The sequence below is a fragment of the Apis mellifera genome, linkage group LG10 (assembly GCF_003254395.2).
Source record: "Apis mellifera strain DH4 linkage group LG10, Amel_HAv3.1, whole genome shotgun sequence".
Taxonomy (NCBI): Eukaryota; Metazoa; Arthropoda; class Insecta; order Hymenoptera; family Apidae; genus Apis; species Apis mellifera.
Genome location: NC_037647.1, coordinates 12,230,532 through 12,246,305, shown reverse-complemented (window position 1 = coordinate 12,246,305; position 15,774 = coordinate 12,230,532). Strand labels below are relative to the sequence as shown.

The following is a 15,774-nucleotide window of genomic DNA, read 5'->3' as shown; positions in this document are numbered from 1 at the left end:
AAAATGAAAATGGTAAAAAGTTGGAGCGACGTACGCGTGGGTGATAATTCCGGGGAGTGGGGCGAAGGAAGCTGGAACGGAGAGGGGCTTTGCGCGAGGGGTACGAGTCGAAGGGGAAAATGACGGTAGGGAGAGGACGACGAGGATTTACGCGTGCAAGCCTGAACGCCCTTTATACGTCGTCGAGGCCGTAATATATGACACCTATAGATCACAATTACGTGTAATGGCGCTCACTCTTGTATTCATGGCGATATTATTTCTGGTTGCCTTCCACGGTCGTCGTCGGCTCCGCTCCCTCTCCCCTGCCATCTTGTCCGTACGAGACCCGGGTCCGTATGCTAAGCAGCCGGTAATTCTAGTTTGATTTACTTTCCCGTCCACCCCGAAACTTTACAGCGCACTTTCAACCCTACCGGGAAAGTGATTACGACTCCGGACTCGGCCGATAAGTCTTTTATGACCCTTCCTGATGCGAGTTGCGCGTCTCCTTCCTTCGTTAATTCATCTCCTCTTTATATACAATCGGCTGTACCGATATTCATCGCCAACTCGATCGAGCGTAAAAGTTTGTTCTGTAATTTCTTTTTTACGCAAATTTTTACGCGCATCTGGCTCGATCAAAAAATTAAAACTGGTTATAATAATTTATACTCGTGCAACGCGAACAAATTTTTTGCAATCTCGATAAGATAATCTCCGCTACCGCTCTGTTAAACTTAAAATTAAAACGTGTCGTTTGTAAATAAGTTGGTCGCGCCGCGTGTAAACCCGTAAGATTCTATTTTATCAGATAACACGTGTTGGACGTAGTGTTGTTAATTTAGAAAAATCGTTAATAGACGTGGACTTTGAATATCCATAGCATTATCTCGCAGCATCGAGTCGAGTCACGGTGTAATTAGAGCCGAGGCGCTCGGCGAAATCGCGAGATAGGATCTAATTGTTGGAAGAAAAATGTTGATTGGATCACCGACGGCGGGAAACATCGACGAACGAAATGAATAATCGGGAAGAATTGACGGTCCATTATTTTCCATTATCACGAAATTCGCCCGCCCGTTCGCGATATTGCAAAATACTTGAAATTCGATCGGATCGAATCCGATCGTTTATTCGATTTATACATCGGCGATGATGGTAATCGGAGCGGTAATTAGCAACGAGTCTAATTGGAATTAAGGAAGAGGTGAAAGAGACGCGAATATGAAAAATTACCCGGTTTCGGAACGGAAGACGAAGAGGGAAGGGAGGAGAGGGTGGCACGCGGTGAATCACCGCGCGAGTGCATTAAGTGGGACGGTAATTGAGCGAAGCTCGGTGTGTCGAGGTGCTTCCGCAACGGCTACTCGAAACTCGCGTTTCAAGCAGCGCCAATGCCGCTACTTGTCGCCGTCGCTCCGGTGACACGTGTGCGCGTGCGAATAATAACCACCTACACGTTCGTACATCCCGGAGATAACTATTGTCGTCCCGGTCTCGGGGTGTAATGCTCTATTGTGAATTGGTCACAGTGACGTATCGCCTGTCGTCAGGAAAACGACGGTTAGTTTATTCCATTTCGACTCTACTCCTGCCCTCTCTCTCTCTCTCTCTCTCTTTCCGCATTGGCGTCGAACGAGAATCGAATACTGTATCCGTATATATCTCGTATTCGTCTTTTCTTCTCCATTGCTACGCTGCCTGTACTGAAATATTTTTTCATATATTTTAGACGAGAGGAAAATATGCACGTCGATCGGAACAAAAGGGGGAAAAAAAAAAAGGTGCGGGTGCGCAAACGAATCGCTCGCGTTTCCCGTAAATTGCGGATTCATGGTTTATCGATCGGGCGAAACGTTTTACCGATGGTCGATAACGTCGCGGTGACAGCGGAATGTCCCGGCCAAAATGAATCCAGCGAGCGAAACACGCGAGACGCATATGCGGGGAACGTATTCCCCTGCGCGTTTTGTTTTTCGCGGTCGTGGCTGGAATATCGGATACAGGCAGTGGCGTAGGGCGAAAGAAGGCCGACGTGGCTCGGGGATTCGCGCCACGCAGCGCCCGCGCCGCCCCACTCCCCCAGAAACAGGAAGACGTCTCCACCGCTGACGGTGTACCGGCGTTCGTTATCGTGACATTCCTACTAATGTAACCGTGTAACCTACGACGTATGAAGATGGACGGGTATGCGCGACGTCGCGCCACGCCGCGCCGTGTTAAATATTCTTTCTGCGGCCATCCCATTCCCTACCCTATCCCCCTCCCGTGTTAAATATTCTTGCATATTCCGTGGTAGACGCGACGCGCACGCGCGTTACCCGCGATTTTATCTTCGTTATCGCGATTCCAAATCCTTCCCTCTCTCTTTCTCTTTCTCTCTCCTTATAACGGGGAAAAGGATATTAAGGAAGAGCGAGAGTTTTTCGAAAATATATATCGAAATTGTATATATATGTGTATTTTATGCCTCGCGGATACAGATCTTGATCCGATTATATTGCTACGGTCTGATCGTAATTAATTGGCCGTTATTATTAAATTATCGCCAGCGATAATTATGAAAATTCATGGGAATAAATATTCATAAGGGAAAAGGCGCGAACGATCTTTGTGAACGGCTAAACTCGAAAACGTTAAATGCTAAACGACGTAATTAATACGTATCGATGTAAAATAAAACGAGGAGAAGAAAATGGATACAATTTTTCTTCGGGAACCTTGTAATTATATCGTATAATTATATCGGTACTCTTGTTTATACGAGATGTATCGATAAATACCAATTTCTTCCCTTCCTGTTTCCTTTTTCTTTTTTGAAAAGAAAAGGCTCGCTCGTAAATAATCTATGAATTATCTCAAAGTGCAAGCATCGATGAGGTATTAAAAAAAATATATATATATATATATATATATTAATTTATCGCAAAAATACACTAGCGAGACATAAATTATCATTTCTCTTTTAACCGGATTTACAGTGTTTTGTTTGATTCACACGTCGTGGTCGTTAATTTAATATCCAATTAAGCGTGTACTGGTTTCATTAAACTCGTATCGTGACCCATTAAGCGTAATTGCCCGATATTTATTTGAACGATATTGACAAATGCGCGCGAATTTAGAATGCGAAACGAATAAATTTCGTAAACTTGGTACAATTTCGTTTCCTCTGAACATAAGATGATCGTGAAAGGAAAACAGAGATACCCTTCCTAGCTTCGTGATTAATTATTTTAGCAAAGAGGAGAAAGAAAGAGAGAGAAAAGTAAGAATAAAATTCGAAAAATAAAGCGCGATTTCAAAAACAAAAGTTAGAAGTTAGAAGAACACTCGTACAGTTTCGATCCTGCAAGAAAGTCGCAAAGCGGTTTTGCCGTTCGGCGATCGTTTGGAAATTTATCGGCTTACCTCTCTCGTTAACGAATACCGATAAACTTTCCGCTTCTCGATAATCAAGCCGTAAATCAGAAGTTGAAAAATGATCGCGTAGCCGTGTAACGAACGGTAAAAAAAAAAGACAAAGTAGGTCGTGTCTACCTACCCACTGATAATTGCATCGTCGCATTAATATACGTATCTATAACGTAACGCAGTTGTTCGGGGCAAGACCCGAAAGGAAAGACAAACGATCCAATCTGTTAAGAGTGGTAGTAGTGCGCCATCCCTTGATGCTTGCGCTTTCGCATCGCGGGGATTATATATATTCCCCCGAGGTGAAAATTTATTATCCGCTAAAATACCTGTATATCGGCGCAAGAAAACGGCTGTTGACTAGAAAAAGCCTGCGTTATTAATTCGCGTTAACTTAATAGCCGTGAGAGAGGCAAGGATGGAGAGCGAGCGTTGGAAAGAAGGCGGGTAGAGGGGAGGGAGGGAGGGAGGGAGGTAGGAGAGGGAGGAGAGAGAGAGAGAGAGAGAGAGAGAGGCCGTAGGGGGGAATAAGGTCACGCCAGAAAGTGAGTAATGAAGGCGGTTTATCTCCGAGGAGTAACTAGCGGTGTTCGTGTAATGGGGGCATTCATCAACGCGATCTCGCATCGCCTTTCCGTTCGCGTTTCAGAGTCTCATGACGATTCGCGCTACGAGCGGACGGTGAGAAACGGAGCTGAAACGATTTCTTTCTGGCCGCGTAGTTGGAAAAGCCCAACCGTCCTTCCCACTTTGCCACGTAAGATTAATGTCGTCGAACCCAAGTTTTCGCCGCCATTAATTTTTCCCCTCCGCGTTTATTAATTTTCCTCTCCTCCGCTCGATATATATATATATACATATTCATCTTTTTCTTCTTTTCTCCTGTCTTTCTTTCTTATCTTTCTCACGCGTTCGCAGATATCGCGACAGACACGCGTAACGACATCCCATTTTTCCCCATCTAATCGATCCTGTTATCGCATCTGTGCGCGAAAACGCAAAACGCATTGCGACACGGAGCGGAATAACGGGAACGGTAACAATAACGAGAGCGAGAAGCATCGAGGAACGAAGGAACGAACGCGATATACACGCGCTGAGCACGCAACGAGCACACCGGCCAGCCATATTATTACCGTCTTTTCGCAGTCCGCGCCTCTGTAATTATGATTTTATTTTTATGGACATAAATTATACAGGCTGCCTAGCTGTGTCATTATACGGCATTTTAATTCAAGGTTGTAGACATAATGGTAACCCGCACCACGAACAGCCAACGGAGAGCTGCTCACCTGCCTAGCGAGCGGAGGAGAGAAGAGAAGAGAAGAGACGTGTGTGTGTGTGTGTGTGTGTGTGTGTGTGTGTGTGCACGCCACGGCGAGGAAAAGGGGGAGACGCGCGGCGCCCGCTTCGCCTCTCCTTCGCCGCCTCCCTCTAAGCTCCTGCGTTTATTTCCCCGTTTCCTTTCCATTCTCGTTTCCTCCGCTTTTCGAGCTTCGACTCGTCCGTCGTCGTCGTCGTTTCGCAACGCTTCGCTTTCTTCCTTTCCAATTATAACGTCATCGGTTTGTGCGAAATGATAAATCTGCAGTCGAATCTTCTTGTATTCGTGTATTTTGTAAATTTGTTATAAATCCAAGTTGCAGAGAAAAAAGTGGGGACGAAAGAAAGGTATATTTCGGGAATATATAACGCGTTCGTTAAAATATAGCGAATAATAACGAAACAAGGAATAATAACGCGTTGAATGATTTGTAGCCGTAACGAAACTCGCGTGACCTCGAAAATTAAACGTTTCTTCTCTTTTCTCTCTCTCTCTCTTTCTTTTAATTAACGTTAAACAAACGTTGTTGTTGTTATTATTATTTTTCTTTTCTTTTTTTATTTTTTAACGAGCGCGTTAAGTTTCAAACTGGCGTAAATATTTAATCGAAAGAATAAATATCGTGTTATTATAATTGACACGTAAAGCGGAAAATAATTCAGCAATAATTACGATATCTAATGGTAATCTCGCATCTCATATTCGAAAGAAAGTATAAATCAAGTTTTAACGAAAAGCAAGACGCAAGAGTGGAAAAGGAGATAATAATCTTTTTTACGTACGGGCTGCATGTTTATCTTCATAATTTGCGAGTTTTTTGTACTTCCGTTTCCTCGTAAACTCTAACAAGCGTGATCGCGAGTAACCGATTAAATCGGTTGCGACGTTTTGCCCCCCCCCCCCTCCTCTCCTCCAACGTAATTATATACGTACGTTTCTAGCGAACGTTGATTAATTATTCTCACTCGCATCATCGCGAGAACTTCCGTCGTGAATTCGTCCAACTACTTTTTCCTCCTTTTCCCTCCTTCGCTTACAAACTCTCTCTCTCTCTCTCTCTCTCGACGATGGATATCTCTCGGTAAGATTTATTTACACGTTCGGTTGAAAAAAGAAAGGTGAATAGATGGATTATCTAAGGATAAGGACGGTAAATATACAGGAGGAACGTACGCAATATGTTGAAAATACGGCAAATTCTTTTTTTACACAGCGATTCATTTAATTTATCTCGAACGAAACGTGCACACGCGGTGTTTTCAACGCGATATCCCAAACACCTTCCTCCGTACGTGAAAATATATTTAGCGGCGTGCACGTGAATGATATTCCTCAAATATCGTATGTACTGTAATTTAAGCGCAATTTTAAAAGGTAGTTAAAGTACACCGCTCCGGGCTGTTGCCGATTACGCCGAATAATTACGTAGCGGCCCGTTGTTACGTTATTACGACCGTCGGAATTATACTTAATTTGTAGTCATAAGTATACCCTACTTTGGTTTACTTTTGACAGTAATTCGTACTTTCTTGGAACTGCCGCTCCTATTCAACGATAACGCCTCCCTAACGAATCCTGTAATTCATTTTACGCGAGCTCCAGATTAATATCTTTTAATACCGACTTTCCGATTCCTTTTCGTTTCAATCCTCAAGGAGACGATATTTGTTTCGAGCGATCGTACGATGGAAATAGAAAAAATACTCGTAAATGGAAATGGATAGAGATAGAGATAGATATTATTAATAACAAAACTGGAGCGAGCTGGTGTTGGCGATGGTTGTTCCCTGAAAAATGATCATCGATCCTGGAGAGAGAGAGAGAGAAAGAGAGAGGGAGATGGGACGAAATCGGGGGTTGGTTCGCTTTTTGTCGATGAATGGGACAAGGATCAACACGTACGGTAGTCGGTAATACTGGATGTTGCGAACGGCCGGCAGAGTGGCAAGCTGTCAGCCCGCCGCCGTACTGTCAGTCTCCTGTCTGGTTGCTGTCTATCTGTCATTCACTCGCTCAACCCACTCATTCGGACAACCCATCTCCCGGACTTTTTTCGTCTTCTCTCCTACCTCCTTTTTTTAATCTCTCTTTTTCGTGACTGATGTTCAAACTCGTTGGCCCCGTTACAACGCATCTGCCTGCGAAAATATTTTTTCGCCCCACCCACGATATCCAATATCCGTATCCATCCTGCGAAGAATTCATTTCTCCTTTACCTTAATTATCCTTAATTATCAGCTCGATATTCCTAAATAAAAGAGAGACGGAGAGGGAAATTGAAAAGTTTCGATTCGTGACAGATTTAAACTTGGGTCGGCGCGAATCCATTTTCGATCTTGGAATTATATATACGTACGGGATTAATTGGACGGTGATGATCACGTTTCTCGCGGTATTTATCTCGCGGTGTGTAAATGCGCGTTGACGTTCGCGCGTTATCATCGATCGCGTAAATTAAACGGAAAACGAAAACTGGCTTTTGTCTCTGGCGGGAAGAAATATGAAAATCGTGGGACGATACGTGCAACGATACGTAAAACCTCGACCCCTTCACACGCTTTACGGACAGTCAACGGGAGGGAGGGGAGGGGGGGGGGGATATAAATCACGGGGATTTACGAGCCCCGGTTAAAAAGGGTAACGCAATATTTATAGTCATCTCTCGCGCAGTTACATATAACAAATTGAACTTTTATATAAACGCGCTCACGTCCAAAGGCCTTATGGCAGGCACAGATTTTAATTATCGATATCGATTTATTGCCAATACATATTAATGCAGCGCCGAGCTACCTCACATGCCGGTGTTTATTCATATTGATGGAACCAGATTGAAACATAAACCGGATATGCAAACAGCTACAGGTTTAATCGTTCGATAGTGGTCGTTCGATAAAAAAGAATAGGGAAAGAGAGAGGGGGGGGGGGGGAGGATAATAATTTTACGCGCGAATCGGGGAAAAAAATTATTATTCCATCCATTTGCTTTCTATTCCCTGTTAAATTATTCCAATCCGTGGATATATACGTGCACAATAAATAACGCGGGATCGTGATATTAACGCGAAAAATAAAAAAAAAGAGAGAGAGAGGGAGAGAGAAAAAAAAGAAATAACGATAATTGGTTTTCCAAAGAGGCCGATTATTTAAATTTATTCGACGTTTAAATATGCAAATTGACGCGTATGATGTTTATGCTTCTTTTTTTCCTCTCTCTCTCTCTCTCTCTCTCTCTCCCTCCTTTTTTCGAGAGAAACGCGAGATAATAAGAAATATCGAGAGAATTCGTGTTCGGTGTGTTCGAAATTGTGCGAAACGATAATTAAGATTAAAATATATCCGTAAGAGAATCCGTAAATCATCGGGCGAGTATTATTTAAAAGGTATCAGGTATACCCCGGAGTTAAAAAAGTTTGATACTTTATTTCGAGCAACGAAGCTTGAAAGCATCTCTCTCGGTTCCACCGAGATAACGAGTCGCGGTTTGATATTTTACAAATTAGCAATTGTATAAAACAGGAAATTCGAAGCGCGTTAATTAATCTCTTGTTTAATTAACCAACGCGGATGGACGTATGTAACAATGAAAGCGGTAAGTCATTTCATCAGCACAAGGAAAATCATGTAGCGAGACTGAATTATATACCAATTTACACACGCGAAATAGTCGTTAAAACATGATCCGGATGTTGATTGCGAGCAACAGAAAACTAAGCCCGGATAATGAAACGTGGCCGAGGAGGACATCGACGGATACATTAGTTACCGACCGAGACGCGATCTCGATCCATTACTTTCTTAATTCGAATCAGCAAAATTCATTTTCCGCGAATCCACTCTCAACTGTTTAACAGGATCGTCACATCTTAGAGCAAAAGGGTGAAGTCGATGCAACTTTTTGCGACAAATTGATCACAATTTTAAGAGAGAGATCCCGGTGGAAGGAAAGATTAATTCGAATATAGGTGAAATCGAGATGATACGGAATAAATTGGCATAAGACGGCGGTGAATCCTTTGGAAGTGGCATCAATTTCCCGGTTTCCCGGTTCCGTGGGTGAGAAGAGACGGACTCGGGTGAGTAAATCGCGGCGTATCATCGTCTCTGCAACAGGGCGTGAAAGGGGCTTTGCCGAATCTCTGGCAGCATTCCCGGAAAAGCGCGAAGGAAAAAGGGCGGTGGTGGTGGCGGTAGTAGTGGTGATGGTGGTAGTGGCGACGACGGCGGCGACGGCGGCGAGAGAAGAGCGAAGGGAGGGAAAGGAAGGAAGATGACTGCTCGGTTGAGTAATGGATCAATTTATTTGCCGGGTGTAGGTAGGTGTTGGGGGGGTAGTAGATACGTATATAGGAGGCGTATAACGGGGCAGAGAAATGGCTACGTTGGATCCCTCGTGTGTCGGGTAGAAAGATGTGGCGCGGGATGCGGCCCGCTAGGAGACCTATTCTCCTATCCCCTTCCGACTCGTGCCATCCTCTCGCTCCATCCGCTTGCTCCGTTCCAACTGCCACCACCTCCTTTCCTCCTCCTTTCCAAACCCTAGTCTCTTTCGCCGTCGAGAAAATCGTATTTATTTCCACGGTGGTGAGAACGGATAGCGCGGCCGTGATCTATGTCCCGGCGCAGACACATCTCATTTACTCCGCGAAGCATAATTCCTTAACACTTTTTTGGGGGAAAACGGTCGTATATCTTGGTTACGCCACCAAGTCGCGCAAACTCCGACACTCGTACGTACACTCCACTCCTTCCTCGATATTTTACATTTCGCCTTTTCTTTCCCTTCGCCATTCTCCTTTCGTTTACCCATTATATCAACCATCGCGTACCCGTACACCTTTTTTGCAACGCTCTCTCTCTCTCTTTCTTCTCTCTCTTTCTTCGCCATAAATACTCGTCCCATTTCATATTTCTTCTGCCCGATCTCCTCGAACGACACGCGATGCGTTACATTTAACGAACAGGTTTTTCGCGTTTATGCCTTCGATCTTCTTTTTCCACGTGTCCAGATGCTCGTTCTGTTATCGATATATATAATTCGCGTAACCAGGAAGCTGACACAGGCTACGATATTCGTACGAAAACCCGTTGTACGTGAAACTCGTCGACATAAATCCTCGATGAGGAACGAAGAAAAATTCGCAAAAGGAAAAAAACTTTCGAAATTATTCGTGCGCGCTTTTCCATTCGTCTTCTTCTTCTTCTTCTTCGATTTATTATTTCATTGATCCGTTTTACATAGAAAATAATGCGTTCTATTGCTAAGCAAAACTTTGTTCCTTTCGATCACGCGTTTCATTCGATACGAAATATTTCTTCTCATCCTCGCGAATATTGTTGTTTATTAATCGGTGTCGAGAACGAGAAAGGGATCGTGAGTTGGAAAGGATGCGCGTTTCAAAGGTGGAAATAATAGGAGGAACGAATCGGTAATATAAATTTGTGGAGCGGGCGTCGAATTAGAAGGTTGTGTCGATTGGCCGACGCCGCAGGTGGGTATTTATGTAGGATCGGAAGTGGCTGTATCGCGATCATTAATAAATAACGGCATTATGCAAATGGGCAATTTGTCTGGAGGCGGTGGGACCGCACGAGCCTTCCCCTGTGTAGTCGTTTTAAATATAAAACGAAAGTACAAACGTAACGCGTGGCAATTTATTTCGGCCGACTGTCACCGGTGCGGTAGAGCGGTGGCTCACATTTATAATGAGAAGACAAACGATGCGTTACGATGTGTCCGCATGCCTGTACGAGCCGTGTATGAGCGCAATGACGACCGCCCATTAATTTATCGCGCGCCGCCGAACCTCTGCTTCCGTCTGCACCGCTTTTTCCTCTTCCATCTCTCTCTCTCTCTCTCTCTCTCCTTTTCTTTTCGATCATTCGAATGCTCCATTCTTCTTCCTCTCTTTCTTTCTTTCTCCCTCTTTACTTCTGAACGAAAACTCCGTCCAACATCGGAAAAACCATCACCGGGGATAAATGTTTACGAAGGATTTTGTAACACGTATGACGCGTAGCGCGAAATGAGTGATGGAGCCACGAGTTTTTCCTCGCGATACCATCCACGCTATCCGTCCACCGCGACAACTATATCCACAACAATAATGGTAAATAACGTTCGATAAATCTCTTTGTGACATTTTCACCATTAATGGCCGCGTGTAATACGTCAACGTTCCCAACTATAAATACACGAGACATATCGCGCAAGGTAAATAACTATTTATCCATATCGAAAATTCTTCAATTGTACAAATTTCGTCGATCGAATCGTATTATATACAATCGTTTACCAACTCGTACGATCCTAGATTAGTCGGAGTTTAGCTAACTTCACGCGTGTGATTACGCGTGAAACGCGTATATTATTCCACTTGCGAATAAATTGTCGCGTGTTTTCCACAGCGACAGGCGTATCGTATCGTTGTTTCGAGAAAGAAATGTCCGAGACGCGTTTCCACGTTTCGTTCGAAGTAAGTAAAAAGGGGGGAGGATCGAGGTGTATAAAGAAATAACGAAGCGCGTTACGTAATATCTCTCGATCTTTATCTTTCGGTTAAACACATCGGTGGTGCAATTATGTTGGTAGGAACGAACGTCAACGTCACGGAAGCCGATGATTAATAGATGTTAATAACAGGTTATTTCGAAATTTATTCATAATTCCTGTCACGAGTGGCAGCGTAAATGCACGATGATCTATTTATCCGTATTTTCTTTATATATACTTTATATATACGAGAAAGTTGGCGTGCTTGATGAAGATTTTCGAGAGAAAAAGACCACGGTGAAAATGAATTACCGCTTTTAACACGTATCGGACAAGCGGGTATATCATTACGAATCGTGTAATACGAGACAAACTATCTTACCGTCCTTTAAGAAATTAATAGAGCGTGTACGATATAAGACGATACCAGTCACGTGGAATACGAACGATGAGAAAACGATAATAAACGTGTGTATATATATATATAAATTAACGAGATGCAAAGGCTGGTTTTAATTAAAAATTAACCGCGCGCGTATCGTATATATTATTACACGTATTATCTTTATTCGTTAACGTCCAATTACCGGGGATACCTCTTCGTTTGATCGAAGCTCGAACGAAACGTACGAGGAATCTTTGGATTTTCCATTCGACACATCTAGCGGTCCACGCTAGATTCAGGGAGGAGATCGTCGATTCGAAAAAAAAAAAAAAAAAGAACAAGGAGGAAGAGGAAAAATAGGTTTGTGGAAAAAAAAGAAAGAGAGAAAAGCAGGCATGTATGCTATGCCCAATTACGAAGATTTCATCGCTGGGTAATAGATGGATATTCCGAGTGATTTAACGAGATGGATAATATATACGAAGGAAAAGTGGCGTACGGCGTAATAATCGAGTAAACATTTAATTTTCGATATACACCGAGAGTGGTGTAAATCTAAAATGACGTAGTATCATTGGTAATGCGTGACTCGTAGAAATCAATCGTGAGTGATTTAGATGAATTTTATACCGACGTCAAACACTTATTTCACGTGTGTCAGGCATAATAATTAATTACTCGAATCGACATGCATTAAGAAAGCATGGTATTGAGTCGCTCATTAAGTATGCATCGTCCGACGTTTTGCCTGTAAGGAACTGTGGAACCTTCGGACGGTAACGGTTGCCAACGCTGCAGAACTGGTGGATTGCACGTACTGAAAGGTTACCGGCAATAAAATACTCCGTGTCTAAAGGCTATTAATGTCTCGGTGCAACGCCAAGCATCGTTTCCATCGACACTTTATTTCTATGCGTACTCGCGTCAAAGAACCGAAGCCTTTCTACCGTAGTCTTGTAGCATTAGTCACTGACTGATTGCCGGTTTTACGGGGAAGCATTTCAAAACCTTGCGGGAAATAACCTGTGTGCGTAGAAATATTCTCCACCTTTTCTTGCCGGACTCCACGGTATTCTCATTAACAAGTAAGAAACCGACATTTTTCTTCTTTCTTTCTTTTCTTCTTTCATCGATTCTTGCCAACAATCGTTCTTATTATTATCCGTAGGAGGACGAGAATCGAGAAAAGCGGATCAATTTTCCATTATACTTTCGTTTCTCGCGCCGTACAACGTCGTAATAATACAACGATACACCAAAGTCGAATATTCTTCTCTCGAGCTTTTATAAATATTATTAAGATATAGTCGGTGAAAGAAGAAGGATACGTTCCTCGACTTCACTTTCACCTACCTACCTACCTACCTACCTACCTACCTATCTACCTACCTACCTATCTACCTACCTACCATCGTTCCACGTGATATACGATACTAAATGTTTCTTAGAACCGTGCGCGATCAACGAAAGCATAATACAGCTATTTGTAATTTACGATGATTGCTTGGAGCGGTTTGACGGGTAACGTTATTTCAAGTTTACGATAGCTGTAATACAAAAGATAATAATTAGAGAAGGCGATTATACAACTTGATAATCTATAAAGAAGCGTGAAAAATAGTAATAAAAAAAAAAAGAAAGAAAGGAAAGGAAAGGAAGAAAAAGAGGCAAGGATAAAGATAGAGGAGGAGGAGGAGGAGGAGGAGGGGAAATATAGTCGTCGAGTTTGAATACCAGGTGGTGGAAAGCCGAGGGTAAAGAGAGAGAGAGAACAGCTTTTCGCGGTGGTGTTAAGCTTTTACTCGTCGCGTAAAGTCGGCTGAGCGATTCATAAAGCGAAATGGACTCCTTTGCGGAGAAAAACAATTTCCGGCAAAACAGGGAATTAAGTACTTATCTTTACGAGCGGCCGTACAATTTTCTGAAAGAAGATACGCCCGCCACCCTCGTCCACCGCCCGGAAAAATTTATCGCGATCTCGATACTGCGTGAGGACTTCTATCGTTTGCACTTTCTTGGCTCGAGTTATATTTCTCGACGCCGCGAAGAGAAAACGTGGCGTGGTGGTGGCGTGATAAGGATAAAAAAAACTATCGAAACGACTTGGATCGTTTGTCCAACGAAATCGAACGGAGATTTTTCGATTTTTTTCCTTTTAATCCACGGATGGATATTTCTCTATCCGCGGAATAAAACGGAAAGAAGATGTAGTAATCTCGAAACTTTGCCAATTTTCGTTTAATTTTTAAAACGATGCCGATGATAAAGAACGATAGAAGAAGAACGTGTTTTCGATCGAATACACATTTTGTAACACGTGTCCAACGTATCGTCGTTTTTATAAAATATATTTTTTATCGGCTAATGTATAAAAGTGACACTTTGGTCGGGTATGATCCCACGTTTAACGCATTACTCAGTCGCCGACAATAAGTGGCATGTCAGCGAACGTAATGGCCATTATATCCTATTAATAGGCCATTACATAGGCACACTTGGATTTCATGAATGTGATTAATGGAGAGAAATGAACGCTAAGCTAACCGTACATCGATCCTTGCATATAATGTTCGCGTTGTCACGTTAACAAATGCCCATTATTTATCGCGACCTATAAACAGTTAACTGTCATATTTGGGTCATTTGCATTAATGCGTCCCACAAATTGCATCTTATATTTCATCATAATCGCGCGCGTAACGTAATAACAAATGGATAATTTTCAAACGCTTCGAAACGTTGTTTCGAAATATATAAATACGTTTCGGGATACGATTTATTTTTATCCCTTCCTCTCTACTTTAAAGAACGAATAATTGATTAATTTTATTCGACAAGGAAACGAAACGAAACGGAGTTTCATCGATCTCGGAGGTTTAATACACGAATAAGCTGCGAATAAAGGTGAAACAGTTGGGGAATAAAAGGCGGAGAGGGTAAGGATGCGTTGCACGAACCAGTTGGCCGGAATAAACGCAGCGGTGGCACAGCATTGGCGCGCGGCCAGAGCACCTATCCGCGTAAGCATTCGTCTTTTCATCGCGACGCACCTCGATCGAACCGAACAGATTGATGCGCGGCTTAAAACGCGTCGACGACTGATCCGGATGATTGGAATGCCCCTAATGTGTAACATGATTGAAATTTTCACGCTCTAAATCGCTGCCAAACGGTTGCCAGTTGTTTCGATTCGATATCCGTGCGACGAAAATAAATCACGGATCCCGTCCCACTCGATATTTCGAGAGGAGGGAAAGGAAATTTTGGAAATTTTCGAGAAACAAATAAAAATTCGAATAAAGAGTCGCCGTATCGAAAGTGGTAACGATTACGTTACTAGTTTATTTCGTTCGATGCAGTGACAATTTTCACGGTGGACAGGTTTATATCGGTTGACGAAAACGAGGAGGAGGAGAGAGAGAGAGAGAGAGAGGAAAAGATTATCGGGATAAACGTATTCTTCGAGTAAATACAGTGGCCTCGTCGAAACGTTTTCAGGCACCCTATAAATTCTAATTTAAAATCAGTGTCGCAACAAAAGGTCCTCGAAAGCGGCACACCATTTCTCAGAGTGTTCCTCGCATAGCTCATTCGTTTTATCGTCTTGAACGGCACGAGCGTCACTCTGACACCGTGATAAACAGCCGCTTCTGTCGTAAGTCGAGTCACCGTAAAATCTTAGGCATTACTTGTCGTGGTGTGTTTACCAAGTCGGAATGACTTGACAAGGTGAATATAGTTAGCGCTAGATCTTCGTCCCTGGTTCGCTTATTCGGCATCCTGGCTGACATTTATCATCGTTCCAACCTGCGATTCAAAAGATTGAATAATTACGACATTTATACATACGATTTAACAAATGTCGCCAACGTGAAACCATTCTACCGATCGGAATAAAGTATAGCGAGGCGACACCGGTAACGAAGCTCTCCCTCTTATCGATTATTAATTCGAACACTTTCTTTTCACTTCTCTAATCAGTCGATAATCCACGTAATCAACGTTCAAACTTTTCTCCACTCTCATAGATAGATCGTCTGGAAAATTTTCGAGTGAAAATTTTCAAAATTTTCAACTCGAACCGAGGTAAGGATTTCGATCCGACGGTAAAGCGGCGACGGCCGGGCTAATGGCACGCAACAGCGCGTCGCCAACGTTTTCAGCCAATCGTCTTTT

The 15,774-nt window shown here is 43.0% G+C and overlaps 1 long non-coding RNA gene across 2 annotated transcripts in view; it reads right to left on the bottom strand.

Moving 5' to 3' along the window:
* Positions 1-1,120: 1,120 nt before the first annotated feature.
* Positions 1,121-15,774, bottom strand: part of LOC107965076 — a 31,765-nt gene continuing 17,111 nt past the window's right edge. For both annotated transcript variants that reach the window (XR_003305510.1, XR_001704535.2), the window contains one exon: positions 1,121-15,405. This is a non-coding gene — a long non-coding RNA (uncharacterized LOC107965076). The remainder of the gene's footprint in view (positions 15,406-15,774) is intronic.